Raw genomic sequence first — 25,296 nt, forward strand, 5'->3', positions numbered from 1 at the left:
GAATTGATGGTATTTATGTACATAATAATGAAATATCAGAAAGAGAAACTAAGGAATATATCACATTTACTATAGTGACAAGAAAGATAAAGTACCTAGAAATAAACTTCACCAAGGAGGTAAGAGACCTGTACTAAGAATACTACGAGCCCTGGCTGGTGTAGCTCAGTGGATTGAGCGTGGGCTGCGAACCAAAGTGTCACAGGTTTGATTCCCAGCCAAGGTACATGCCTGGGTTGTAGGCCATAACCCCCAGCAACCGCACATTGATGTTTCTCTCCCTCCCTCTCTCTCTCTCTCTCTCTCTCCCCCTCCCTCCCTTCCCTCTCTAAAATAAATAAATAAATAAAATCTTTAAAAATAAGTAAATATAAGTTTTTTTAAAAAAGAATACTACAGAACATTGAGGAGAGAAATTAAGGAAGATACAAATAAATGGAAGCATATACTGTGTTCTTGGATTAGAAGAATATCATCATTAAAATGTCCATACTACCCAAAGCAACCTATAGATTCAATGTAATTCCTATTAAAACATAAATGGCATATTTCAGATTTAGAACAAACATTTCAAAAATTTAAAGAACCGAAAACTATATCAAATAGCCTCAGGAATCTTGAGAAAGAAGAACAAAGCAGGATCACAATGCCTGATATCAAACTATACCACAAGGTCACTGGAATCAAAACAATCTGGTACTGGCATAAGAACAGACACACTGATCAATGGAATAGAATAAAGAGCTCAAAGATAAACCCATGTCTCTATGGTCAATTAATATTCAAAAAAGGGGGCACAAGCACACAATGGAGTAAAAATATCATCTTCAATAAATGATGTTGGGAGATCTGGCCACCATGCAAAAAAAATGAAACTAGACTACTGACTTACACTATACGCCAGAATACATTCAAAATGAATAAAATATATATATATAGGTTGTGGCACCATAAAGTCCTAAAGGAAAACATAGGCAGTAAAATTTCAGATATCCCACATGGCAATATTTTTACCAATATATATTCTATGGCAAGGGAAATAAAGGAAAAATAAACAAATGGGACTACATCAAATTAAAAAGCTTCTGCATGGCTAAAGAAACTACCACCAACATGAAGAGGGACCCAACCATATGGGAGAACATATTTGCCAATGATACATCAGACAAAGGTGTGATCTCCAAAATATATGAAGAACTCATGTGACTTAACACCAGAAAGACAAATAATCTAGCGGGCTGCGAACCAAAGTGTTGCAGGTTCGATTCCCAGCCAGGGTACATGCCCGGGTTGCAGGCCATAACCCCCAGCAACCGCACATTGATGTTTCTCTCTCTCTCTCTCCCTCCCTTCCCTCTAAATATAAATAAATAAGATCTTTAAAAAAAAAAGAAAGACAAATAATCTAGTAAAAACTGGACTAAGAACCAGAGTACACAGTTCTCCAAGGAGCATATATAGGTGGCCCATACACATATGACAGGATGCTCAATATCACGAGCCATCAGAGAGATGTAAATTAAAATTACAATGGGATATCACCTCACATGGTCAGAATGGCAATCATTAATAAATCTTCAAATAACAAGTGCTGGATGTGTGGAAATGAGAACCCAAGTGCAGTGTTGGTGGGAATGCAGACTGGTACAGCCACTGTGTAAAACTGTATTGAATTTCCTCAAGAAAACTAAAAATGGAACTGCCTTTTGACCTAGTGATTCTACTGCTTGGAATATACCCTAAGAATCCCAAATCACAAAATCAAAAGAACCTATGTATCCCTACATTCATCGCAGTGATATTTATAATAGTGAAATGCTAGAAACAGATGAAGTGCCCATTACTAAGTGAGTGGATAAAAAACTGTGGTACATTTACACAATGGAATACTATGCAGCAGAAAAAAGAACTACCTTTTGTGATAGTGTAGATGGAACTGGAGAATATTATGCTAAGTGAAATAAGCCAGGTGGTGAAAGACAAATACCATATGGTCTCATGTATAAGTGGAACCTAATGAAGAAAAATTAATGAGCAAAATAGAACCAGAGGCATGGAAACATGAAACAGATTTACAATGACTAGAGGGGTGGAGAGAGAGAGAAAACAGTGGAAAGAAGAGGAAGGAACTAGTCAAAGAACGCATATGAATGACTCACGGACATGGACAGCAGTGATGGGATTGATGATGGGAGCAGGGGTGGATTGGGCAAAGGAGGGCAAAGGGGTAAAAACTGGGACAACTGTAATAGAATAAAAATAAAAAAGTAAAAAAAAAAGGATTGAGTGAAAGGCAGTTAGTTAGAAAGTGGGGAACAAGGAGATGCAGCTAAAACATTGCATAGTTGCTTATAATAAGAGCTCTCAGTTTTATCAATGTCTCAAAAGTGACAGATATCTCAAAGCCTGTAAGTGGCTAATTTACATAGGTCAAATCATGAGATCAAAGATTTTAAGATACTGTGTTAATGCATTAACATACAAGATGTATATTAAATCTAGTTGTTGTCATTAATTCATCTGAGGTAATACCTTTCTAATAACAGCATTCCTGAGATGCTAATAAAAATGTTCCCTGTAAGTGCAGAATTGGATCACAGAGGGAGTGTTGAGTATTTCACATAGAATGTGTTGAAGGTTAAATGCTTTTGTTCCTTGAGTTAGAGGATACCTTTCATTTGTTACTGACAGTTCCTGGAAATTTGGATACAGAATATTTTCTTGGGGCAGTATTCTAGACTTTGACCTTGTATTTTCTATGTTCCAGGTCAGTATGTCTCAGAAAGTATACATCTGGAAAACTTATGACTTAGACTGAACCTCTCCTGAAAAATAGAAAATTAAAAGTTATTAGTAATTCTTGAATTTCTACACATTCTTTCATTTTACCTGGTAAATTACTTTAGTTTTTTAATTTTTTTCAAGAGATGCTGCAATTTCCCCAAATGTCACTGAGTTGATGAACACTTGATATCTTGGGGAATGAAATAATCCTGTAAAAATTTAGAATAAAATATAAATGTCATATTTTCTTTAAAAAATCAAAACATAAGTATCTTTAGATAATGAAAATATATGACCATTCTCCTCTTCACAAAATAAAAGTAATTCTCCTAATTTATGATTGGGACACCTTATCTTGTTGATAAGAGTGAATAAATACAAGTGCTTTTCCTGATTTTTTAGAAATTTGAAATATTGAGTAATATCTTACCTTCATAGAATGTAGGCATGTACTCCAAATATTTTGTTGTGTATTTGATAATCATTAATGAGGGAAATGACTAATTTATTAAGAAAATAGGAGAACAATAGATAAAATTCAAAACAGGAACAAAAAATATTTATCTTTTTCATCACTGTACATATACATTTTACTGTGACTTCCATGTGGAAAGTTTATAATCATTTTACAGACACATGGCTTGGAGTACCCACTATATAGTTACCAGTAATGAGGTAACAATAGATAAAAACATCTCCTGTTTTGTGAATACTGAGATCAAAATTGTTCACTAAAAGAATAAAGAGTAATAGTCGCTAAATACAATGATAGGGAATATAGGAACCAATATGTATATTCTACTTTGTTAATGTTTTATTTTATGTGTTATTTTAAAGAAAAAGATAGATTCATAGATATTTGAAGATGCTTTCCAGACAGGAAAATGACATTCAGAGAGGAAAAATACACTGTGGCGTATTACACAACCATTCTGAAACACAAAAAGTCATGACTTTTTTCTCTTTGTTTAGCAGTGGTATTTATACATAGAAACATATCGAGTGCTAACAACAGGCATTCATTATGTTAAGTAAAATAAAGTAAATAACTACTAGTCTGAGAGACTATGAGGAGGGCGAGACCTGACCTAGCAATATATGGATGAACATAAAATATGAAAATGTCAATTTTTTAAAAAAATATGAGAAATAAGTTTTATATTTCACTCCAAGTGCATTTTATAACTTTTTGGAGCTCAGATACTTCTTAAAGAAATTAATGTCTATATGGTTACACAAATAAACTTTAGCATAGAGTTTTATATAGCAGAGAGCCCATTCAGAGAACACAGGACCTCAACCACACAGAGAAGACATGTAGATTATTATTAATAATAACTAATGTAGGTAAAATACTCCCAAAATTGCTTCAGGAAGATAGCACTTATTTGAGTTTTGATAAATGTACATAGCTCTTCAACTGCCCCCACGAACATGTTATTGAACATCTTCATTTCCCCAAAATGTCCTTCTTTCTCTCATGTAGGCAATCCCCATCCTGACACCAGCTCCAGACAAACCAAGACCTACTTTCTGTCATTGTGAATTAAATTTGGCATTAACTAGAGTTTTATATAAATGGATTCATACAGTGAGTACCTTTTTCTGTCAGCTTCTTTTGCTCAGTGTAATGCTTTTGAGGTTCATTTATGTTATTGCATGTAATGGTATATTATGCTTTCTTTTTGCTGATTAGGGGTCAAATGTATGGTTGCTCTATCCACGGATAATTGTATTCCCTTCAAATTTTGGCTATAATGAACAGAGCTGCTATGAAAGTTGTGTTTAAGTTTTTGGTTAGACGTGTTTTCCTTCTGCTTGGGTCAAGATTCAGGATTACAATTGTTAGGTCATATGAGAAGCATATATTTTCCTTCAAGAACAACTGCCAAAATGTTTTTCATAGTGGATGTACCATTTTACATTTCTGCCAGCAATATATGATAATTCCAGACATTTCACATTCATTAAAATACTTCTTATTGTCAGCATCTAAAATTCTAATGGCCCAAATTGAAAAGTGAAGTGGTCGTATATCTCATGGTAGTTTCACTTTGTATCTCTTTGATGATTAATGATTTTAAAATCTTTTCATTTGTTTAGTGGCCATTTATATATCATTTTATACAAAGTATTTATTCAAATATTTCATCCATTTAAAAACTGGGTAGTCTTATTTTTAAGATTTTAGAATTTTTTTATATATATTGGATAAATATTCTTGGAAGATTGGCTACATCTACATTGAACTTTTTTTGCTAATTTGGGATTTGCCTATTTATATTGCTAATGGTAAGTTTTGAGGAGCATTTTTAATTTTATTTTTCTAATTTAAAAAGTCAATTAAGTATTGTCATTTTTTGTTTATTTTACATGATTTTTGTGTTCTTCCAGAAAATTTTAGTTTAACTCAGAGTCAGACAAGTTTCCCCCTTTGTTTGAGTGTGTATGTGTGTATGTGTGTGATGTAGAGGTTCATTTTCTTCCTTATGGGTATCTGATTGCTTCAGATCAAATTGTTGAAAAGACAATGCCCTAGCCTCTTTGGCAAATATCTACTAACAAAATATACATGAATCTATGTCTGAACTGTCTCTTTCACTGTTCTATACCTGACTTTTGTAAATATTACATATTTTAGAATATTCTAGCTTTGTATAAATCATAAAGTCAGGTAATTTGTTCTTGGACTATTTCTTTTTTCAAAATTCTTTAAATTTCTATGTGAATTTAACCAAAGAGGTGAAAGATCTGTATACTGAAAAAATAAGACTTTGAGAAGATATTCTGTTTTGTGGATTATAAGAATCAATTTGTTAAAATTTTTATACTACCCAAAGTCAACTATAGAATCAATGCAATTTCCATAAAAATTTCAATGATTTTTCACAGAAATAGGAAAAAAATCTTAAAATTTGTATGGCATCACAAAAGACCCTGAATTGCAAAATCAATTCTTAGAAAGAAGAACATAGCCATAGGCATCATACTTCCTGATTTCAAAATATACTATGAACTTATAGTAATTAAAATTTAAGTATGAAACTGGTATAAAAGTAGGTGCTTAGAACAATGGAACAAAACAGAGAGCCCAGAAATAAACCGTTATAACTAATATTTGACAAGGGAGCCAAGACTACTCACTGGGGAAAGGATAGTCTCTTCAAAAAAAGTGTTGGGAAAACTGGATAATAACATGCAGAATAAAACCAGACCTCTAACTTACACCCCTCACAAAAAGTTTACTTGAAATGGATTAAAGACTAAATGTAAGACAGAAACCATAAACACTCTAAGAAAAAATATAGGTGAAAAGCTCTCTGACATTGGTCTTGGCAACATTTTTTTTGGATATGACACCAAAATCACATGCAATAAAAACAAAAATCAAGTGGGACTACATCAAATGGAAAAATATGTGCTCAACAAAAGAAGTAATTAACAACATGGAAAGGCAACCTCTCAAATAGGAGAAAATATTTGCAAATAATATTTATAATAAGGGTTAAATCCTAAATATATATTTAAAAACTCATACAATTCAATAGCAAAAAAACCCAATCTAATTATTAAAAAGTGAACAATGGAACCAAATACACATTTATTTCTCAATGAGCACATACAGATGATTGACAGATACATGAAAATTTGCTCAACATCACTTATCATTATGGAATTGTAAATCAAAACCACAATGACATGATCACTTCTCATATATTAGAATGACTTGTCAAAAAGATGAGAATGAGTGTTGATGTGGATGTGGAGAAAAGTGAACTTCGTGCAGTGCTGGTGAGAATGTGATTTGGTGCAGTTATAAAAAAATATGATGGTTCCTCCAAAACTTAAAAGTAGAACTACTATATGATTCAGGAATTCCATATCTGCATATATGCCCAGTGGAAATTAAACCAGGATCTTGAAGTGATATCTGTATTCCCATGTGTACTGCAGAATTATTCATAATAACCAAGATATTTAAAGAACCTGTCTAACATATATATAAGAATTATGTATATATGGATTATATATGTAATTATATATATAGGAGTTATATATGAATTATATATATTAATTATGAGAGAGAAAAGAAATCCTGCCACTTGCAACAACAGGGATAAATCTGGAGAACATTATACTAAGTTATGTCAGACAAAGACAGATACTGTATGATCTCATGTATATGTGAAATCTTAAAAAGCCAAACTTATAAAAACAGGGTAGAATGGAAGTTACCAGGGGCTGGGGGTAGGAGAAATAGGAGATGTTGGTGAAAGGTACAAACTTTCAGTTATAAGATAAATTAATCTGGGAATCTACAGTACAGCATGGTGATTATAGTTAGTAATGTTGTATTATATAATTGAAAGTTACTAAGAGAGTAGATCTTAAATGTTCTCACCACACCAAAAACAACAACTGGTAATTATGTGATATGATGAAGATGTTAGCTAATGCTATGGTGGTAATCATTTTTCACTTTATAAGTGTATCAAATCAATAGGCCTTAAACTTACACAGTATTATACATCAATTATATCTAAATAAAACAGAAAAAAAACTTTTCCATATGAATTTTTGAATCAGCTCATGACTTTCTAAAAAAAAATTCTGTTGAAAGTTTTATTTATTTCACCGAATCTATAGATAAACGTAAGTAGAATCAACGTCTTAGTAATATTGTCTTCCAATTCACCACTGTAACTGGTTCTCACTTTTTTTCTTTTTGGAGGGATTTGAATGCCAATTAATCTCAATTTATTATATGCCTGTTCAGATTTTCTATTCCATCTTGAGTCAATTTAGTTAACTTGTGTGTTTCTAGGAAATTATTCATTTTCATAGTATTTTCTTATATTCCTTTTATTTCTATAAGGTATATATTAATGTCATCACTTTCACTTCGGATTTTAGTAATTTGAGCATTCTCTTTTTTTCTTGGTCAGTCTAGAGAAAGTGTGTAAATTTTGTTCATCTTTTCAATGAGTCAACTTTTGGTTATGTTGGTTCTCTATATTGAGATATGAAATTGAGAACCCCTTAGACTGAGAAAAAAAGAGAGAAGACTTGGGTTGGGGAGGTGGGTATAAGGGAACTAAATGCTAATGAAAGAAAAAATACAATACAAATACAAAGAGTAAAGACGCACATAAATAAATCAGAAATCAGTAGGATAATTAAAATCAGTAAAGAAAGAAATAAAATCAGAACTGATATTGCAGAACTATTTATCTATCTCATGACACTACTATTATGTTTTGTTTACTGTGATTTTGTAATATATTTTGAAATAAAAAACTGTGATGCCTCCAGCTTTGTTCTTTGTCAGGGTTGATTTGGCTATTCATCATTGTTTGTGGTTCCATAAAGTTTGTAGAAATATTTTCCTATTTATGTTAAAAAATGCCATTAATATGTTGAGAGAGATTGCATTAAAACTGAACATCTATTGGGTAGTATAGATATTGTAATAATATTAAACATTCTAATGATAAACACTGGATATCTTTCCATTTGTTTGTGTCTCATTTCTTTCATGATATTTTTCAGTTTTCAGTATACATACAAATCTTTCCCCTCATTGGTTAAGTTTCCCCATAAGCACTTCATTCTTTTAGGTGTTATTGCAAATGAGATTGTTTTCCTATTTCTTTTTTCAGATATTTCATTGTTAGTTTATAAAAACACAGTTGATTTTTGCATGTTAATTTTGAATCCTGCCACTTGTTACTGTAATTTTTTTTTAGATTCCAGAATTCCAAAAAATAAACAGTTGATCTTGTCAGTTTTTGCAAGTTTATTGGTTGCTTTAGTGGAGGAAATTCTTCAGGGGTTGCCCTGATTAACCATTTCCCATACATCATCCTTCCCAAACCATAAATTTCAGTGTTACACTTTTCAAAAAATTTAATTCAATATAGTTTCTAATTTTCCTAATAATTTCTTTTTTGACCTATGGTTTATTTAGAATTGTATTGTTTACATTTTAGATACTTAATATTTTTAAGGATATTTTTCAATTACTTGTTACTAGTTTAATTCTATTTCATTCAAAGAAAATACTCCACATAAGCCATTTTTTACATTTATTGAGACTTCTTTTATTGTCCTGCATATGGTTTATCTCAATGAGTACTTCCTGTGCACATGTGTATTCTGTTTGTGTTGGGTATTGTGTTCAATGAATGACAATTAGGTCAAGTATCTTGAATAGATTTTTAGGTCTGTTTAATTCCAGTTCTGTTTGTTCTACTAATTATTGAAAAATGGGTGTTGAATTCTCAAAGTATAATTGTGAATGCATCTGTTTCTTTTTTCAATATTTTTTGCTTCATGTATTCTGAAGCTCTAATCAGATGCAGATATCTTTAGGATTGTCATATTGTCTTTTTTTAAAGATTATTTATTTATTTATTTTTAGACAGAGGGGAAGGGAGAGAGAGAGGGAGAGAAACATCACTGGTGTGGTTGCCTCTTGCATGCCCCTCACTGGGGAGCTGGCCTGCAACCCAGGCATGTGCCCTGACTGGGAATTAAACCAGCAACCCTTTGGTTCATACGCCAGGGCTCAATCCACTGAGCTACACCAGCCAGGGCTTGTCATGTCTTCTTTATAAACTGATTCTTTTATCATTAAGAACTGCTCTTTGCTCTCTCTTATAATTAGTCATTTTACTTTATATTGCCTACTATCAATGTATATTAAATTCAGTATTTTATGATTACTGTTTGTATGGAATGGCCTTTTCCATATGTTTGCTTTTTAAAAAGATTTTATGTATTTATTTTTAGAGAGGGGATAAGGGAGGAAGAAAGAGAGGGAGAGAAGCATCAATGTGAGACAGAAGCATCCATTGGTTGCCTCTTTTCTGCATCCAGATCGGGGACCAAACCTGCAACCTAAGCATGTGCCCTGACCAGGTATTGAACCAGCTATTTTTCGCTTTGTGGGACGATGCCCAATCAACTGAGACACACTGGTCAGGGCCTATATGTTTGCTTTTAATATAACCTATCATCTGTGTCATTGTATTTAAAGTTTATTTCTTACCAATTAAGTATTTAATTTAAAAAAGTTGTTAGTTTATTTTTAACGTAATTATTGAAATATTTGAGTTTAAGTCTACTATTTTGAAAAGTATTATGTTAAGTGAAATAAGTCAGGCAGAGGAAGATAAATACCATGATGTCACTTATACATGGATTTTAATGAACAAAATAAACTAACCAACAAAATAACATGTAAAAACAGACTTATAGATACAGAGAACAGACTGAAAGCTGTCAGAGAGGAAGTGGTGGGGGTCAGGGCTGGGTGAAAAAAGTGAAGGGTTCGGTGAAAAAAAAAAACCTCATAGACAAAAGTATGGTGATTACTAGAGGGAAAGGGGGTAGGAGGATGAAGGAGGGGGTAAATGGGGCATAAGTGGTGATGGAAGGAGACTTGATTTGGGGTGGTGAACACACAATATGATATACATATGATGTATTATAGAATCATACACCTAAAACCTACATAATTTTGTTAACCAGTATCACCCTAATAACATAAAAATATGGAAATAAAAATATTTTTAAGAATAAAGCACAAATAAAAACAACTATACATGTTTCAAATTGTGTTATATATATTTTTTAACTGGACTACTTAATAAAATAGTCTTTCAAATAATCTTTCATTTCATAGATCCATGAATAAATAGTATTAAGAAATATTGACAACATTGTAAAACAGTCAAAAGAGAAATGTAATTTTTTACTAAATTTGCAGTATATAAATAGAATTAGAGCTCTGCAAAGTAATTATGCTGGAATTTCTAAGGGAAATATATCTTCTGGAATTTCTAAATTCCACTTTTCACTAAAATTTAAAGTGTATTTGCATAGAAGTTCTGATAATTAAAATATACGTACATACAGTAGCAGGAATATTAACTTACAGTTGACAGTTTTTCTTCCTTGCAATGTTATGTTCTCACATATCCTAGACTTCAAAAGTGTGTCAGTTTGAAATTTTTTTCAGTCTTGTCAATTAAAGTACAGTGTTCATATTTATTTCCTGGTAATTTTAGCAGCTAATGGAATTTTTTTTGAGAATGCTGATTATCTTTTCTGACATTTTGATTAGTGTTTTTCCACTTTAATTTGAGCTTATATGTAGCATAAAATTGATTTATATGAACAGGAGTGGGCTGCCATTTGTATAATAAAATTTTGAATGTATATGTATGGTATAAAAATAAAGACTGAAATTTTTCATTAACTGATTTGGCTAAAGGATACCATTGTAATCAAATAGTGGCACATTGTATTCTTTTAAGGTCAGACCATTTAAACAAGTGAATGTTCACTTACACAGCAATACATTTGACAATTCAGGAATAGCGTTTTTTATTAGCTATTGGACAATATTTGTGAAATCCCTAGCATGGTCCCTGGACAGAGTAGCTTCTTTTTTCACTGTTAGTTTTCCCTTATTTATAACACAGATTTTAACTCATTTTATCACATGGGAAATTAAAGAGGATTGTTCTGGATAATAAGTGCTTCCCTATTGAAGATCTAAGGCTGGAAAAAGCCTTTGGCAATCACATAATTTATTTCCTAGATTCTCGGCATGAACACAGTTATCACAGAGAGACTCCATTCATTCTACTTTTAGTCTATGAATATTTTACATTAGTTAACATGTTTATCCAAGCTGAGTTAACTGTAATCTGAAGTTAAACCTAGGCTCACTTCAGTTACATATATCTCTTGGTTTGCTTGCTTGTTGTACATCTACCTATCTTTCTAATTAAATCATTGTTGGGGTATGTGTATAGAAATTATATTATGTAATTTTTTGTATCCCACTGTGTTAGTTGAGGACAAGGGCTGGCAAATTATTTTGTAAGTAAGGCTTTATTGGCGCACAGCTTTGCCCATTGGTTACCTATTAACTATAACTGCTGCTGCACCACCACCACAAAGCTGAGTAGTTGAAACAGACCACATCTTACCTGTAAAGTTGGAAATCTCTATCTGCCCTTCATAGGAAAATTTTGTAGACTCCTGTTCATATAATACTCTTCTTCTAAGGAGAAGAGTTGTGTGTTTTTCACAATTGAAAAATTGTGAAAACAATGGCCTATTACAAATTGTATCTAGCTAATTGCTGTCTGTAGAGACAGATTCACAAGTGAATGACTGACTGAATGACAAATAATCTTCTCTCTCCCTGTTGTTACACTGTCCAGTGGCTGTGAAAGATGTCATCATCATAAGTATCATATAGACCTGTATGACTATCTGTGTAACTTTGAATATGTTACTTAATTCCTTTTAAGCTATTGTTTTCTCATGTGCAAAATGAGGATAATTATGAAACCTAATGTTGGGAGACAGTTCTCCATATGTCCCATGCATTTGGATAGGTCTTACAAAAAAAGGTGTTCACTGCCTTTTTGTTCTGGACTGTCTTTTCAAGGATGTTTGTAATGACCAGTCTTGAAGGCTATAGGGCTGCCCTCAGAAGTAAAGGGCAAGCATACTTATGTCTGGTAGATTTGTGTTTCTCCAGGTCAGATTTTCTCTCCAGTAAGGTTACTCACTGCGTGTGTGGGTGTCACATGGTCCTCTTTGTGACATCCTACGGGAATTGGAGATGGGAAACTGCAAAGAAATGCTGTTATGAATAAGTTACTGCTATTGCTGTCAATAATAAAGTCATTTTTCTCAAAAACAAAATGCAAGAGTATAATTTATTCTAGCATAGAAAATTAGAAATTAATCTATCAAAAGACATTCAAAATCTCTATACAGAAACTGTAAAACATGACTTACAAGAACATAAAAAACCTAGATAAAGGTAGTGTTAATAAACACTATTTATGGAATTGAAATGTCATTATTGTAAAGTTGTCAATTCTTCATACATTGATGTATAGATTTAATGCAATTCTGGCTTTAATTCCAGCATGTGTTCATGTAAATTTATAGGCCAACTCTTAAGTTTATATGGAAATGAAAAATAAAACAGGAATAGCCCAGGGAATTTTGAAGAACAAAGTGAGAGACAGACAGAGAGAGAGAGAGAGACAGAGAGAGAGAGGAGCATATGGCAGAACTTGATTCATTGTAAAGAGGTCACTGCAATGATCAGAAAAAAAAATAAAGTGTAGACTTTTTAAGAAGCAGTGTTGGAATAAAATGACACAAAAATCAAGTATAGACTGATGTAGACTAAATAAAAAATGAATTTTCTGGACAATACAATGGGACATCTTATATTTTAAAGAATTAAAAAAAAATTTACAGTTCTTTTTATAGAAAGGGAAAGGGAGGGGGGATGAAAGGGAGAGACATCAATGTACAAGACAAACATTCATTGGGTACCTACCCCAAGGTCCAAATGGGGACCTGGCCCACCACCCAGGCATGTACCTTGACTGAGAATCAAACCGGCAACCTTTCAGGCTGCCACTCAGTCCACTAAGCCACATCAACCAGGGCTACAATAGAACATCTTTATGATCTTGAGAAGCCAGCAAAAATTTATTGATCAAGACACAAAAACATTAAGCATAGAAGATATTAATAAATTATACTTCATTAAAATATGAAAATTTGCCCACCAAATGAAAAGATTAAAGACTATATCTATTAATAAACTAAGTAATTGCATATAATATAAATCCATAGCTATATCTATTTATCTATATCACTGCTAAAAGTGTAGATAACAAAAATTAAAAATTTGAACAGAAATATCCTAAAGACATTGACTATTGTTCAATACACATACAAGAAAAGGATGCACATCATTAGTGATGATAGAAGTGTAAATTAAAATTATTGTGATAGCATTAACACCCACAAGATAGACTAAAAAATAAAAATGTTGAATAATAAAATGTAACAGATATGTTGCAATCATTGATTAATCATCAGATAACAATTTTTAAAATCATTTTTTAGTTTTTTATTGCATACAATATTATATTAGTTCCAGGTGTACACCCCAGTGATTAGACATTATATAACTTACTGATGATCACCCCAATAAATCTCCTACCCATTTGACATCATACCCAGCTTTTAGAATATTACTGACTATTTTCCCAATGCTGTAGTTTACATCCCCATGACTATTTTGTTACTACCAATTGGTACTTCACCTTTGTCACTCATCCTCCCAACTCCCCCTTCCACCTGGCCACCATAAAAATGTTCTCTGTATCCATAAGTCTGTTTCTGTCCTGTTTGTTCATGTATTTTGTTTTTCAGAGTCAATTGTTGATAGATATGTATTTATTGCCATTTTATTTTTCATGTTTTTGATCTTCTTTCTTCTTCTTCTCCTTAAAGAAGATCCATTAACATTTCATATAATACTGGTTTTGTGGTGGTGAACTCCTTTAGCTTTTTTTGGTCCTTTGGACATTGAATATGTCCTTCAGTTCTAAATAATAGCTTTTCAGGTAGAGTAATCTTGGTGGTCGGTCCTTGCTTTTTATCACTTTGAGTATTTCTTGCCACTCCCTTCTGGCCTGCAATGTTTTTGTTAAGATATCAGCTGAGAGTCTTATGGAAGCTCCCTTGGAGGTAACTAACTGCTTTTCTCTTGCTGCTGTTAAGAGTCCCTGTTTGTCTTTAACTTTTTGGATTTTAATTATGATATGTCTCAGTATGGGCCTTTTGGGGTTCATCTTGTTCGAGACTCTCTGAGTTGCTTGGACTTGTATGTCTATTTCCTTTACCAGATTAAGGAAATTTTCAGCAGGTGTAAATTTTCAAATGTAAATTTTCTAATTACACTTGATTTGTCCCAGAAGCTCCTTACACTATATTCATATTTTTAATTATTTTTTTCTGTTTCGATTGGATGTTTTTTGCTTCCTTATATTCCAAATTGCTGTTTTGATTCTCAGATTCACCTAATCTACTTTGAATATCTACAAATTATCCTTCACTTAAGTTAATGTATCCTTCATTTCTGACTGGTTTTTACTTATGCATTCCAATACACTTTTTATGCTATTGAGGTTCTCTCTAAGTTTATCTTCTTTTTCCCTAATTTCACTGAGCATCTTTATAATCAGTGTTTTGAACTCTCCATCTACTAGATTGCTTGTCTCCATTTTGTTTAGTTTTGTTTTTTTCTGGAACTTTGTTCTTTTTATTGGGGACATATTTGTCTGTCTCCTCATTTTGACAGCCTACCTGTGTTTGTTTCAATGCATTAGGTAAAGCTGCCATATCTCCCAGGCCTGATAGAGTGGCCTAATGTGGTAGGTATCCTGCAGGGTCCAGTGGCAGAACCTCCATGTTCACTTGAGCTGGACACTCCAGCTACAGCTCTCACCTTTTCCCCTTTGTGGGCTGTGTACACCCTTTTGTTGTAGTTGAGCCTCAATTACTGTCAGCATGTCCATGGGAAGGATTTATTCGTAGGCCAACTGGCTGCAAGAATTGACTATAATTATCATAGAGGATCAGCTGTGCAGGGGCCCACTCCATGGAACAGGACTTACTTTAGTGAGCCTTTGATGCCTGCTGAGTCTGCCCTTTGAGTATGTTGCTTGTGGAGGTGGTTGGGTGGTGCTTCAACAGTCTGAAGCTGTCCATTGGTTGTACTGCCTCTGGGGACTCCTAGGAGGTATAGACTAAGACCAGTTATGGCCTTTGTTCTGCCTGGGGATGCCTGGCATGCACTACACAGTGATCTGCAGATGGCTGCTACTTGTACTGGGATTGGAGGTGTGCAGGAGAGGTCAAGCTGTGAACCAAGGCGGGCTGTTGCTAGTGCCAGGCCTAGAGCCACTTAGTGAAAGGTATAGGGCATATGGAGGCCAGGTGCTGCTTGTTTGAGTGATTTTAGGAAAGTCTGAATCTGGAGCCAAAACAGACCATTCATATGGGAAAAAAAACAGTGGAAACAGATTGGGTGGGTCTGCAAGTTGGTAGGGCAAGACCTCAGGGAACTACCAGAGTGGAATGGACAGTGTTATCTAGGTTTTAGAGACTCAGATGTGGCTCCCACCTGCCAGTTCTGTGGGAAAAGGAGCAATGGCTTCTGTAAGCATTTATATCTGGGAGAAAGCTGCCCCTCCAGCTCTTGCCCCAGTACCAGAAAATTCAGCTCTTCCTTGTATGTTTATGGTCCTTTTTGAGCTTCTGCCCCAATGCTGGATCTCAGAGGTAGTAAATGTGAGTAAATCTGAACATGGGACCCTTAAGAAGAACTGCCTGGGACTACAGAAGCCCTCCATCTCACTCAGCCACAATCTCCACTGGTTTTCACAGCCAGAGGTTATAGGGACTTCTCTTCCTGGCACTTGAACACTTCTCTGGGAAATCTGGTGTGGGGCTCAGATCCTTGCTCTTCAGGGATGGCCTCCACAGCCATGATATCCCTCCTGATTTTTATCTTCCACACACAGATGCGGGACCACCTTTTCTTCATCTTCACTCCTCATACCAGTCTTGATGTGGCTTCTTTATATCCTTAGTTATGGAACTTCCATTCAGCTGGATTTCAGGTCATTCTGAATGATGGTTGTTCTGTGGCTTAGTTGTATTTTTGATGTGATCATGGGAGGATGATACCAGAAGTCCAAAAGTCCAAATTTGTAGTTAAGTACATGGTGATTTACCAAATTTTATAATATTCCTACATTACAAAATGAAATTTGAATAATAAAAATATATTTTAAAGGCCAAATTTTTTGATCATGTTCAATGAAATAGAAAAAAGTAACTAAGTGGACTAAAACATCAACTGGTTGAAAATTAAAAGCATAGCAGGAAAAGTCTTGTATCTAAGGTAACAATAATAATAATAAATACTTTATGCTTATTAACTTATTTATAATAACCATAATCCCAGAGGTAGATACTATAATTAACCCCTGGAAACTGAGGCAACGGGTATAGTTAGTGATCTCCCTGATGGTTTTTCCTTGTTGCCCAGCATCTGATGTTAACACAGCAGATTAGTTCACCTTGATCTCAGGCCCCCACACCTCCATTTAGATAGATTCATTTTGATGATGTCATCTTTCATATGTTTTTTAACTTCTATCCTGTTTTCCATCAGTCAAACCTATTATTAGTTATATTCTGCATTTTCTCAAAGATTCTATTTCAGAATTCACTTTCTTCCTTCTTTATGTAACTCATAACGTTTTATTCCTTTAATTTTGGGAGGCTATATTTTCTGTGATTCTAAAAGACTTTGATGGAAGATTAAGGAAATGAATATGCTAATTCATCCATCTTGCATCATAAGGTAGAAGACCCTAAAAGTATTTTAAGCACAGATATAAAGAATACTAATTACCAACAAGACCATTTAAGTTTTATTTTTATTTTTTGAAGACAGAATCAAAGCAGTAATTTTTACCTACGTTCTTGGGGAAATGGTACTTATACCTGATAGATTTTCTTATCAGTTGTAGACTAAGACCAAAAAATCCAGTTTTCTTTGGCATCTACTCCAATCTCTACTTCACCCAAAGAAGGTTTAAAAACAACTTATCAGAAACCTATGCTCAGCACTGTTAAATGAGGTATTTTTGAGCTCTCACTTGTAAAAATACCTACATGGAACAAAATAGTCAATGGCTGTTTAGGTTTTTTTTTTTTTTTTAATTGCAGCTTGTTCATCTGTAATCCAGTTAGAACACTTGAGGCTTGTCAATGGTATGGTGGGGTGTGGAAGTTGGAGAAGACTCCCTAATTTTCTCATTACCTTTAAATCTATGTGGGCCTGTGGCTTTCACAAATGATTTTCTCCCTTTTCCAGAGGTGTGGTTTCTTAAAACCCTGTTTACTGCTCAGTGTTTCTTACCTATTTTCTCCCTCTTTTTTATTTTATATTTCCATTACCATTTAACTCCTTTATCCCATCCATCCCTGCAATCACCACACTGTTGTCCATATCCATAAGCCTTCTTTCATTTTTGCTCTCTCCTTCTATCCTCTAACAACCCACCCCTATAGGTGTCATCTTCCTCTCTATCTATGAGTCTGTCTCTGTTTTGCCATTAATTCAGTTTGTTCATTAGATTCCACATATAAGCCAAATCATATGGTATGTGCCTTTCTCTGAGTGGCTTATTTCACTTAGCATAATGTTCTCTAGGTTCATCCATGCTGTTGCAAAGGGTAAAATTTTCCTCTTTTTCATAGACAAGGAGTATTCCACTGTGTAAATTTCCCATAGTTGTTTTTGTCTACTCATTTACTGATGGCCACTTGGGCTGCTTAGTTTTTAAGAAAGTCCACCTCATAGGCTGAAAAACAGGTTGTTTCAACCTCTGTTTTTTTGTTTATTTAACATCTATTTGTTTAATATTTACAGATACTTCTTTAGTTCATGGTTTATTCCTAAATTAATTAATATAATTTGGGTATACTTTATGCGTACTTGAGTTCCTCTAAAATAATGAGGTATTGAAAAAAAACAAAGTATCATCATATGTAAGGATCATTGGTAGGTTTAGAGGACACTGATTTTTTTTTTAAGATTTATTTATTTATTTATTTTTAGAGAGGGAAAGGGAGGGAGAAAGAGAGAGAGAAACATCAATGTGTGGTTGCCTCTCACGTGGCCCACAACCCAGGCATGTGCCCTGATTGGGAATTGAACCAGCAACACTTTGGTTTGCAGCCCGAGCTCAATCCACTGAGCTAGGCCAGCCAGGGTTATTTTTAAATATAATGTAAAGAAAAGGGACTGATAATTCTGGCATTAGGTAATAAGGGTTATAAAGAGCATTGATATTTATTAAATAGCTGCTGTTAATACTAACCTTTAACCTTTTTTGACAAATTATTGTGTTAGGTACTATGCTAAGCATGTAACATTTATTTGACTTTCATAATAATCCTAAAATGAGCTTTCTCATTTTAGAGGTGATAAGACCCAAAAGATTGTCCAGTTATTAAATCATAGGAGAGTTAGAAGGTAAATTATTCACATAGCTAGAAATGGCAAAATATCATGTCTCTCAATCTATTTCTTTTTCTCACAACTTGTTTCACTTACAATGCCAATGAAAGAATATTGATTATTACACCTATTCCCCCCAGTCTTATCATTTTGATAATTCTTCTAGAAAAATGCAAACTGCAGATAGGATTTGCAGCTTTAAGACACTAGCTAAAATTGGATTGAATACATGATTCTTGATTCTCAGGAGACTGTCTCATCATTTGACCACATATGTTCATGCTCCAGTTTTTAGAAGCTTGGCCAATTCAAATTAAAACATTCCAGTTTGCTAATCACCCTCCAGAAATGACTGCCCAAGAGATGCAAGAACATATGTTAGTATCTGATTCAGCCTTATCTTGCTTCACCTGCATTTTATTACAAACAAAATAATTTATGTGTGACAATTACAATGATTCCACCCATTATTTCAGAACAGTTTCCCTTCCAGTAAGTATGAGGACCTTAATCGCTTACTTTATCAAAATTACATGTCACTGGAACAGAACTAATCCCGCTTTGTAAACTTACTTGTCAGACAGTTTGAAGGTTTGATGTGTTCTGAGTGTAGATTATGCAATAAAATAAACTAATTTACATTTTAAAATGTACTTTTTGCTTATTTTAATTTTCTCATGTTAATAATATTGTATTTCCTTATGGCTGATGTACCACAGGCAGTATAGAAATTACTGTTTTTATGAATATATAACACAAGAATACCTCTTCTTGGATGATGTAGCCTTTTAAAAAACAATAAGTGAGAAATAAATTGGTAAAGTTTTCTTTTGAATTTTGTAGAACTTTTAGATAGATAATTTAGACTGATTTCAAGAATTTAAATTTTTGGAGGGACCTTAAGAAAAAACCTCTTCCATTTGGGATATGAATCATAATATTTCTCCCCATTTTTAAACAGAATTTCAAGTATGTATAAGGTTAGATGAGTTGTCCAAAGTCATACAAGAAGTGTTAGTCACAGAAGGGAAATGCAGATTTTCTGGGGTTTATTTGTTTTTTTAAAACATGATAAAGCCTCACCCTAGTTATCCACAGCTAGTATGTTCAGTTAAGATTAAGTGGAAAGGAAGAGGTAATTCTGGTAATTTTTATACAATTATTACCTATTAATATAGCACATATTAAATATACAATTTTGAGGATGAATTGCTGAACATTTGATGATTGTTATGAAGGAAAACCAGATTTTCAAACACTATTCTCAGTAATAAATGTATCTCTCTTATTCTCTATTTTCCAGTCCATGTTATTAGGAACTGAATTGTGCTCCCCAAATTCATATGTTGAAGCCTGAAACCCAAAGTAACTGTATTTTTAGAAAGCCTGTTAAGCAGGTAATTAAGATTAAATTGGATCTTAAGAGTGAGTCTCTAATCTAAAAGGATGGGTGTCCTTTTGAGAAGAAGAGACACCAGAGAACTCTCTCTTCAAGCACACAGGAGAAGTTATGTGAGGACACATTAAAAATCAGCTATCTGCAAATCAGGAAGAGAGATCTCAACAGAAACCAATCCTGGAGGTACCTTGATCTTGAACTTCTAGTCTCTAGAAATATGAAAAAATATCTGTTTCCATTGTTTAAGTCACCTAGTGTGTGATATCGTGTAATGACACTCAGCAGACAACTACATATGTATATCCACTTTTTCTAAATTTTTGTGAGTTACAGACCAAGTCTTCTATTTTTCTCTTTATGCTAATCTTCTCAGAAGTACTAACTTTTACTGCCTGGTAGTATACACAAATAAAATTAGAAATAATTCTAAATTGTATGAAATATATCAGAAAATAAAAGATAGAAAACCCATGAAAAAAGACTCATGCAATCTCTATCAAATTCCAATGATATTTTTGGCAGATATAGAAATATGTATCTTAAAATTCATATGGAATCTCAAGAGACCTCAAATAGTCAAGACAATCTTTAAAAAGAAAAATAAAGTTGAAGTTCTCACACTTCCTGATTATAAAACTCACTACAAAGCTATAGTAATCAAAACAATGTGGCACTAGAATAAACATATACATGTAGCTTAATGGACTAGAATAAGAACCAAGAAGTAAACTCTCATTTATATTTGTAAATAAATTTAAAGAAAGGTTCTACGATCTTTCAATAGAAAAAACGGTCTTTTCAACATATGGTGTTAGAAAAACTATACCCATGCAAAAAGATGAATTTAGACACTTATACAATATACAAAAATTAATTAAAATGATTAAAGACTAAAATGTAAGGATTAAAACTATCAAATTTTTAGGAGAAAACACCTTATATCATTGGACTTGGAAATAATTTTCTCTATTTGACACTAATAGTACCGGAAACAAAAATTGAAATAACTAAGTTAGATTATATCAGAATTAAAGACTTTTGTGCATCATAAGACACAATCAACAGAGTGACAATAAAAACCTACAGAGAGAAAAAACATTTTCATATTATATATGTGAGAATATCCAGAATATATAAAGAACTCCTACAACTCAACAACAAAATGATTTAGAAATGGGCAGAGGACTTGCATAAACTTTCTGCAAAGCAGCTATAATGGAAATGGTCTACAAGCACATGAAAAGATACTCAGCATTAGGAAAATTCAAATCGAAACCACAATGAGATACCATCTCATTCGGTTGGCTACCACCCATTAAGATGGCTACTATCAAAGAAAAAAAATAAAGTGTTGTCAAAGATGTAAAGAAAAGGAAATCCTTGAATACTGTTACTAGGAATATAAAAAGGTATAGCCACTATGAAAAAGAATATGAAGTTTCATTTAAAAAAATAAAAATAGAGTTACCATATGATTCAGCAATTCCACTTTTAGCTTTACACCTGTTACAAACTGAATTTTGTCCCCCCAAATTCATATGTTGAATTTCTAACCCCTGTGCCTCAGAATGTGACTGTATTTGGATATAGGATCTTTGAAGTGGTAACTGAATTAAAATGAGTTTGGCCCTAAACTAATAGGACTAGTGTTTTTAGAAGAAGAGAAAATGTTGTGTAGGTTCTATAGTAAAGTTGGTATAATAAGACATAATATAAATATAATATTTACTTCTCAGGACTATTGTGAATATTAAAAATGAATATAGAAATTGTATATTGACCTATCTTGTGATATGAAAGTACAGAAAGCCATTAGTACATGAAGAATTCGAGGAGTAAATAAAGATGAAGTTGACTAGAGTCTGAAGCACGACCATTGACAGGTGGAAAGAATAGAGATAGGGCCCTCAGGAAACAAGAAGAGAAATAAACATTAAATGGTAGAAATGCATTAAAGTAGCAATAAAGACAAATTATGAGCTTCCTGTTAATTTATTGTTTTTTCTCAGTTTGGACAAAACAAGTTAACAGAGAAACAGAACCAGCAGTTTAGAGTAAAGGAATTAACTAGAGAAGAGATTTTGGATTATTTTCTTCTTACTTTATAGATTAATACAGTGAATATACTCTGGAGAAAATAGGAGAAATGAAATAATATATATTAAATAACTCATAAAATCAGACACTTTACTAAAATTATAAACACAAGAACACTTAATACTTAAAATGATATGGCTACTGTTATCTCTCTCTCTCTTTCTTTTTATTTACAAATGAGAAAATTCAGGTGTAATGCAGTTGAGGAACCTAATGTCACAACCTTATTAAGTGGCACAACATAGATTCAAAGCTAAGATCATCTGAATTCTAAATGCATGATTTTACGGATGACATTCATTGCTTTCCTGGCTGCTCTTTCTGTTATATTCAAAGAAATAGTATGTGTACACACTGCACATGAGCCAAAATGTCACAAAGCTTATTTTTGTATACTCTTGGGAGACTAGAAATATATAAAGTCTATATTCTCATGTAAATACACATGTGTATATATATGACAGAAGATAATTAAAATGCTTGTAAATACATCAATTTGTAAGAGGTTATACATAAAAAATACCTATTGCGGAGTTGTTCAGGGTAATGAAAAAATAAAAACCATAATAAAAACCAAACTCTGTATATTTGTGTATGAATATGTATATTAATATGTATGGTTTATAAAATTATTAAAATGTGGAGAAAAGTATGTATGGCACATACTAAGTTAATAACATTGGGTTATGTAGGGGTAGATAGGGAAGAGTGAGAGGAATGGGCTCACACAATCAGGAAAAAAGAGAGAAATGTGTCCATGCTAAAACAATGTTTATATAATTCCACTTACAAAGAAGAAAAAAAAAGCATAAGGTAACATACACTCCTTATTATAGCAGTGGAAATTAAAAGTTCTTTTATTAATCTATTTTGTATCAAGTGGAAAGATAATATATTAGTATTTAGAGGATTCCTATTTATGATGTGGAAACTAAAAATCAAATTAATGAAACTGCATCTAAATTAAGTTAGTTTTAAAAAATACAGTTATATGTAAAAGCAATAAACTAGACTTTTTTAAAAGCTCATTACAAATAAGTCAAACAATATTGAATAAAATAAATGAAATAATGGTGTAGAAATTAAGTTAACCATCATAATTCATAATGGAGTGTTTACAGTATTTGAAATAAAATGAAAGCCATGAAACTCTTTCAAGCTAATAATTAGCTAATTGATAATAAATGATCCAGAAATCTACACATTTAAATGAGGCTGTGATAAGTTTCCTAAAGGAAACAAGAAATTGTGAGTAACATTGCTTTTAAAATTAAACTGCCTTTTTTTGTTTGTTTTTGGTAGTTTGCTTGACTGCACTTTAAACTGCTGGAAGCTGATCTTTTTATGTCCATGTTTAAGGAAGTGCTGAAGGTCACATTACTCAAAGCCAACCCTATCAGGCATCCTACCTAGATAATCTTTAAAGAGGCCAGAGGTGGGAATGACACAGAGATGAGGCAAATTTTCCTAGTCTAGTTTAAGGAATTTCTCACTCTCTTCATAGGGACAATATAACCACCTAGTTAGCCTTAAGGAATTCCAAACATCTGTTTTCAAATTCCTTAGAATCTCATGAATATTAGAAGTGAAAGACACATACCATATGATCTCACCTTTAACAGGAACCTAAACAACAAAACAAAGAAACAAGCAAAATATAACCAAAGACACTGAAATAGAGGACAGGCTGACAGTGACCAGAGGGAAGAGAAGAGGGAATTTCAGGGGAGGATGGGAAGGGTTTACAGGAACAAGTATAAAGAACACATGGACAAAAACTAGGCGGAGGGTGGTAATGAGAGAGAAGTAGGGAGGGTTGGGTGGGTGGGCTGGATTGGGAGTAAAAGGCAGAAAACTACTTGAACAATGATTAAAATAAAAACAAATAAAAAAGAAATATTTAAAATAAAATAGGCAATAATTGTTTAGCCATCAGAAACTCTTTAAGTTGATGTAGCCCCATTTGTTTATTCTTTCGTTTATATCCTTTACCCTAGGAGATATATTGGTGAAGATATTGCTGTATGAGGTATCTGACATTTTCCTGCCTATTTTCTCCTCTAGGGCTTTTATGGTGTCATGACTTATATTTAAGTCTTTTATCCATCTTGAGTTTATTTTGGTGTATGGTATAAGTTAGTGATCTAGTTGCATGTACTTTTTCAGATCTCTCAACACCATTTATTGAAGAGGCGATTTTTATACCATTTTATGCTCCTGGTTCTTTTGTTAAAGATTAATATTGTCGAATATTAATTGACCATAGAGATGTGGATTTATTTCTGGGCTCTCTATTTTCTTCCATTGATCCGTGTGTCTGTTCTTATGCCAGTATTAGACTGTTTTGACCACAGTTGCCTTGTAATATAATTTGATATCAAATGTTGTAATCCCCCTATTTTGTTCTTAATCAGCAAAATGAAAAGGAAACCAAGCATATGGGAAAACATATTTGCCAATGATGCCTTGGACAAGGGTTTGAGCTCCAAGATATATAAAGAACTAATATAACTCAACACCAGGAAGATAAACAATCCAATTGAAAAAATGGGCAAAGAGCCTGAACAGACACTTCTCCAAGGAGGACATACAGAGAGCACAAGACATATGAAAGAATGCTCAACATTACTAGCCATCAGAAAGATGCAGATTAAAACCACAGTGAGATACCACTTCACATGGGTCAGAATGGCCATCATCAGGAAATCAACAAACAACAAGTGCTGGTGAGGATGTGGGGAAAAGGGAACCCTAGTGCACTGTTGGTGGGAATGCTGACTGGTGCAGCCACTGTGGAAAACAGTATGGAATTTCCTCAAAAAACTAAAGATGGGACTGCTTTTTGATCCAGTGACTCCACTGCTGGGATAATGCCCTAAGAATGCTGAAACACCAGTTTAAAAGAACCTATGCACCTTAATGTTCCCAGCAGCGTTATTCACAATAGCCAAGTGCTAGAAACAGCCTAACTACACATCAATAACTGAGCAGATCAAAAAGCTGGTACATTTGCACAATGAAATACTATGCAGCAGAAAGAAAGAAAAAGCCCCTACCCTTCATGACAGCATGGAGGGAA

The 25,296-nt window shown here is 33.3% G+C and overlaps 1 long non-coding RNA gene across 1 annotated transcript; it reads left to right on the forward strand.

Annotated features, from left to right (window-relative positions):
- The first annotated feature begins 1,410 nt into the window (after window positions 1-1,410).
- On the forward strand, window positions 1,411-24,916 carry LOC118499350. Its single transcript, XR_004901865.1, has 3 exons — window positions 1,411-1,514; window positions 5,205-5,208; window positions 24,867-24,916. It is a non-coding gene; the product is annotated as an uncharacterized LOC118499350 (long non-coding RNA).
- Window positions 24,917-25,296: the final 380 nt, after the last annotated feature.

This window comes from Phyllostomus discolor, chromosome 3, assembly GCF_004126475.2.
Source record: "Phyllostomus discolor isolate MPI-MPIP mPhyDis1 chromosome 3, mPhyDis1.pri.v3, whole genome shotgun sequence".
Lineage (NCBI taxonomy): Eukaryota > Metazoa > Chordata > Mammalia > Chiroptera > Phyllostomidae > Phyllostomus > Phyllostomus discolor.